Source organism: Chinchilla lanigera, unplaced genomic scaffold (genome assembly GCF_000276665.1).
Source record: "Chinchilla lanigera isolate Chin_1 unplaced genomic scaffold, ChiLan1.0 scaffold00017, whole genome shotgun sequence".
Classification (NCBI taxonomy): Eukaryota; Metazoa; Chordata; class Mammalia; order Rodentia; family Chinchillidae; genus Chinchilla; species Chinchilla lanigera.
Window position 1 is genome coordinate 27,965,775 of NW_004955418.1, and position 6,231 is coordinate 27,972,005.

A 6,231-nucleotide genomic window follows, 5' to 3' on the forward strand; every position below is an offset into this window, starting at 1 on the left:
CAAGAAAAGTCAATCAATGCAATAGACGACAAGGAAAAAAGGTAGGAAAAAGAGAAAGCAAGAATGATTTTAAAAAATCAAAATCTGTCAGTCATTAATGGACTGAGCTTGTTGCTAGGTTGGATTCAAAGAGCAAAGTTGTCCTTTACTCTTTTTAGAACATTGTAGACACGCTTGTGTTGTTGTTGCTGCTGCTGTTGTGGTTGAATGGTGCTAGGGATTGAATGCGGGGCCTGAGCACTGAGCTACTTCCCCAGCCCTTTTTAAAATTTTACTTTTTATTCTGAAACAGGTTCTCACAAAGTTGCCCAAGCAGGACTTGAATTCATGATCCCCTGCCTCATCCTCCCGGAGTGCTGGGATTATAAGCATGAGCCATCATGTCTGGTCTGTAGACACATTTAAAACATCAGAACAAAGAAGTGTTGACCCAAAAAAACTGAAGAAAGATACGCTTGGAAAATACAAATCAAAATGAAACTGGTATAGTTATACTAATATCACAACAAGTAGAGTTTCAGACAAGGTTTAAAAGATAAAGATAGTTGCTATATTTTGATGAAAGGAACAGTGCACCCGGGAGATAGAACATTTCTAAATGTACACACACAGTGACAGAACCTCAAACCACAGCTATTAGAGTGGTGAGACTCACAAATGCATGCAGGGGGCCTGGCACATTCTAATACTGAGATCTTTCTGGGAGAAAAAATTAGTCCTGCTAAAGGAAGACTGAACACAGACATCTGTCCAAATGAAAAAGTTAAGATAGGAACCATGTAATTTTACGTGTATTGGCTCAAGAGTTGCAGCAAGACAAGCATCAGCTGGCTCTGGGGAGACTCAGACTCTTGTTTTTATTAGAATTCTGAGGCAGGAGTTAGAAACTTGGAACACAAGGTTTCCCATCACCCCTGTCTCTCAGGTCCTCACTGGCAGTAAGTCAGACACACAAGTAGGTCCTGTAAGCACCACCTAGTCTCAAGGTGGTCCCAGGACATGCCTAACTCATCCATGGGTTGTGGCTTCCACCCAATGTGACTCAGAATCAGTACTCTTACCATAAAATATAATGGTAACAATTTGGGGAAACCCCATACCAGTAACAATGAATGTTTCAAGGTTCTTTCCTTTCAATTAAGATGATGCAGAGGTAGCTAAAGCCCAGGTGGCCAGCAGGTGGCTGGAAGTTCAAACTCTAAATGAAACAAAAAAGAGATATTAATCTTGGACTGCCACACTATCTGCCTCCATTTCTACATTTAACAAAAGAAAAATAATATGTTCAGTAAATAACACTTAGGACTGTAGGAGGTATGATCCAAATACAAAGAGGATGTTTACATTTTGTTTAATTCATTACAGTAAAAGACACAGCACCATGAATCCCCCTCAAAATTCCCCACCTCACTTTGAAGACATTCACCTCATTATTCTTGCCACTGTCCGAAGCAGGTCTGAAAGTTCTCTTTCCTGAGTATCTTTACGGGTTGTGATAAAAATTACACTGAATGCTCCTGCCCAGTACCATCCAATAGAAAGACAGGCTCCTAAAAACACGATGTTGTGTCCTCATCCACCTATTCACCAGGTCTGGCACTGTGGAACTCCCTCCTCTTCACCAAAGTCAAAATGGTCACAAAAAGTCATTATTTTGAATCAATCCAGGACATCAACACAGCCACAATGGCATAACTAAAGGCACTTGGAAAGAAGGCTTCCAGAAAGAAGGCTTCTTGCCTTCAGAAAGAGGCAAGGATGGTGGGATAAGTGTGCTCAAGGTACGAGTCGAGGGGTATTTTGAAAGGCGTAAATGGCAATGTGTCTTTTACTGTAACAAACGTTTTAATTTACATGCCCACCATATTTTTCAATCGTATGTTGTATTTATCACACAGAGAGTTACTTATTCAAAGAATGGTGATGATGTGCTAAGGAGAGTAACAATCACAGGGGAGGAGTCTCACCCTAAGACGCCCCTTCCTAACCACTCCTTCATCCTCTGGGGACCAAGTCGACTACCAGCACTGTCCTTCCTTTACACTTGTCATGGTGAGTGCTATGTACGGTGGGCTCCTTCCTCTCTCCTGCTCTCTATTCCCCTCTTGGTGATGCCCTCTTTCCTGACAAGGCTACATTTGATGCTGAAACTTAGCACCATGCTTCTCTGCACAGGAGCCTCTGCCCTGGAGGAGCCAAAGGCTGTGCACACTATGCACCTGTGTCATCTGCCAGCAGCAGGCCTGAGGCTCTGCCCTCTACCTCCACTCTAAGGTGCCCTGAGAGAAGGGAACAATGCTCTACGCTCCCCTCTTTCACAGGAAGAACTGTGAAGAACAAGATGGCTTCAGGATAAGCCCCCCATCCTCACCAACTTTCCCTGCCTCTGTCTCTCGTTAGCAGAGCAGAAGGTCCCTTGAGTCACTGCTCCCTGGACACCAGCTCTTATCTGATTCATAGCCTGTCGTGAGGAGGAATTGGTCAGGGCAAGAAGATAAAAAACTGGTCCACAAAGGCCTTCCAAGGGCCAAATCCTTTGCCACTCCTGTTCCCTACTCCGAGGACAGGTGGAGTCACTTCTTCCCTTCAGCCCCTCGGTGCCCCTGACTCAGCCCCCATGTCGCTGCAGCTGACACCTGTGGTAGTCGGCCCATTGTCCCCGTGTATGAGAAGCTCTTAAGGAGGTTTCCAGACCAAGGTAGGAATGGGGAAGGACAAGGACCAACTCTTCCCTAAAGAGAAAGCCACAAATACATTTCCTCCACGGAATGACATTCAAATGAATTAGAAAGGAATATTCAAGATGCATGGCAAAGTAAAACTTTCTGGCATATCTGTGTTCTTGCACGGGTTTTCAATAAAATTGTGAATTTTCTGCTCCTGCTTTCTGACTTTCTTTTCATCATTTTTGTTTGGTCTGTTTGTGTGTTTGTTTGTTTTTGGAATTTCTTATTCAAAGTATTTACATGGTTGACTAGGGAGCCAATCATATCACAAACAAAATGAACCAGAGGCAGGTGATCGCCTCTCTCTAAACAGAACTCATTCTGCCTGCACCTCAAGTTGACCGCACTGTAAGCACAAACGCCAATGCAATCAGAATCCTTCTATTATTTTTCATTTCAGTCTTCAATAATACATGAGCAGGAGACAATCTGCTTTCATTTCTTTCCCGCTTGAAGTCACATCACTGTATGCAATATCCATCTATCTTTGGAGAGTACTTACTTTTGCTGATGTCTTCTTAAATATCTCTTACTTGCACATGGCCCATGGATTTAGCAGCATGATCATGTGTATGAACAGTCATCTGAGGTCTTGCAATGAGAATATCTTTATTTTTCTTCTTTTTTTGAGAATATCTTTATTTAAATGCCCAGAGCTTCACAAGTTTTATCATATCTTGCCCAAACTGCTGGAGCTGCTCTCTGTGAGAATACTGCAGATTAAAGAGATGAAAAGTTGCAACAGTTTTGCCTCTCGGATCAGAAAGCAAAGTAACCCATTTACAGCTCTCATTCTGGAGCTGAACTTCAGCATAGCTCAAAATCCACAGCAGCAAACCTGGGAGACAAGGAAAAGCAGGAGGAACCACCATGTTCAGCTTTCCACCCAGGGCATTGCTGGTATCAGCAGGGAGGTCTCTGATGAGCCAGGGCAGAGTGGACAAGGATCAAAGAAAGAGGAAGTGCCTTGCACCCCACAGCGCACCAAGGCTGAATGTGCAATGACATGGATTCAAAGCACTGTCTCCTTCCCACCTGGAAGCCAACAGGTGTGCAGTCAACTGAGGTTTGTCCAAACGTTTTAGACTGGGCTCTCTATGTTGTGTCTGGCCAGACAGTGGACACATCCCAGGAGCTGTGGCCAGTATCTCTTGCTAAAGCAATCAGTTCAAGCCAGTGATGCCAAATATGACCCTCCTCTGAGTGTCAACCAACCCTCTGGAAACTCGCCTCCAGCTTCCAGTCACACAAGCAATGGAGGGACAGTGTTGGAATGTGCTGTCACAGCCACAAAGCAGCACAGAGCACCTAGGAGTGACAAGCACTTCTGGGACCACCTGCCCTGTATGGTTTAGATCTAGCTCTTTTGCATTCACAGGTGGAACTTTCAGAAGGTGACTGGATCAGGTGATGTTATAACCACTGATGGATTCGGCCATTGGTAGTTCATAGCTAAATTTTTGTTAGAAGATGGGGTCTTTTTGGAAGAGGTGGGTCACTGGGGTGTGCCTCTGGAAAGTAGATCCCTTGCTTGGCTCTTTCCTCCTGCATCTGTCTGCATCCTGGATACATAAAGTGAGCAGCTTTCTTCCACCACACCCTTCCACCCTGCTGCTTTTCACTTAGAGCCAGCTGACCATGGACTGAAACTCCTGAAACCATAAGCCAAAATAAACTTCTCATTTAAATTGCAGATGTTTAGTATTTTCTCTCAGCAACAGAAAGGTGACTACTAGACATCTTTTCACCTGTGCACAGAGTGGATGGGAAAATTGTGAATCTAATTCCAATAAACCCAAGACTTATCAGGAAGTAATAATAAAAATTTTAATTAAAGAAGAGTAAGCCAGATAATCACTCAAGAAAAGCAAGTCAAATGTATCACTGTTTTTATTAACTAACATCTATACAGCACTTCATAGTTGAAAATGTCCTTTTCCACGTACAGCACATTGTTTAGCCTTGGAACACTTCTGAGATACAATAATCATTATACACACTGTTGCAACAGCCTCACTCAGACTAAAGCCCCAAGATCAGTTAGGAAATGGCAGAGCTCAAACTAAAACCCGAGACTTTGAGCTCCTAGCTCATTATTTTTCCCCTTGATTCCTGCTCCTTCACAGAGAAACTTATTACATTAGCTTTCAAAGTTCTTGATGTATTTTAATGCATTTTACTTCCACACACTTTTCACAACCCTTGTATTTTTACACAACCCTTTCACACTGGGTTATCATGCTCATTTTTGTAGATGAGATATTTATGCACACAGAGATTTGCCCAAAGTCTTTCAACTAATTAATCATCATAATCCAAATCCCAGTCCAGTGTTCTTTGGGTGTAATGACAAATCCATCAGATTATGACCCTTTAGCAGAGACAAGCAATAAAATCAGGCTGTAGCTAGACCAAGCCCATCCAGAGTAATCCCCATCTGGGCCTGGGATATAGCTCAGTGGCACAGCACCAGCCAGTGCAATCCCCATCTGTCTTTGGCATGACCATGCTGAGCTGGAAGTAAATGTGTAGACATAGTTCCACATACGTTTTTACTTCCAATGGTTCTTGTGCTTCAGATTAAGCTTATTTGCCTCAAAACTCCAGTACTGGAGACTGCCATCCTGCCAGGCCCAGCTCAGGGCTCATATTTACACCTGGAATTCCCCAACCTACAGATTCAACTCTACAAAGTGATAGGAAGAGGAGGCCTTGAGGTCTACTTCCTCAGCCTGGGAACTGGAAAGGGACATATTGCTTAGATAATACACATCTCTATAATTTATCTGTTTTATATATTTCATTCATCTAATATATTGACCACAAATCTAAAGAACTGATCATAAATGTTCATTATCTCTAACTGAGAAGTTTCTTCTCCAATGAAACATTTAGAATCACTCCTCTATGATGAAGAAAAAAAGTACTTCACTGGCGTCAGGCTAGGTTCAACCTGCAAGAACCAAGCAAAACAGTAACCAGTTGCTCCAAACCCCAGGCAACCCTAGCTCTGGATGGATGGGAGTTGCAAGTGCAGGTTGGAAGCGGAGCCAGCTCACTGGGAACTGGCTGAGAAGGACTCAGCCCTGCAGGGTCTCACTCTTGTCTCCAGACTGAGTTACATCCCTTTCAGCAGCACACCTGCCTCACCCCAGGCCAGATGGCAAGTGCTCCAAGTCAGCCTCTTGCGGAGCAAGTGGTCAAGGCACCAGGGACCTGAGCCTTGGGAAAGAAATTCATTGCTTTCTCTGTTGGACCTTTATTAACATTTTTTTTCCTGCTGGATGCTATCCCAGCTATTAACTCTAGCTGGAGGAAGCTGGCTGGTGTAGGGTGAGGGAATAATATGAAAAGATTTGAGGGAAGGGAAGAGTTTAGAGTAGAGAGGGAAAACTAGCTTTTCTTTTAAGACCCTCATGAACCCCAAGAACACTGTATTGGAAGTTAAGCTCACCTTATAGGACAACAAATGTTTTAGATGCAGCCATGTGTGCCACATTAAATA

General features: G+C 43.5%; 1 long non-coding RNA gene across 2 annotated transcripts in view; it reads right to left on the minus strand.

Annotated features, from left to right (window-relative positions):
• Nucleotides 1-839: 839 nt before the first annotated feature.
• Nucleotides 840-6,231, minus strand: part of LOC102011005 — a 27,235-nt gene continuing 21,843 nt past the window's right edge. For both annotated transcript variants that reach the window (XR_260588.2, XR_260587.1), the window contains exons 3-4: nucleotides 3,229-3,439; nucleotides 840-1,198 (exon numbers count right to left, since the gene is read on the minus strand). This is a non-coding gene — a long non-coding RNA (uncharacterized LOC102011005). The remainder of the gene's footprint in view (nucleotides 1,199-3,228; nucleotides 3,440-6,231) is intronic.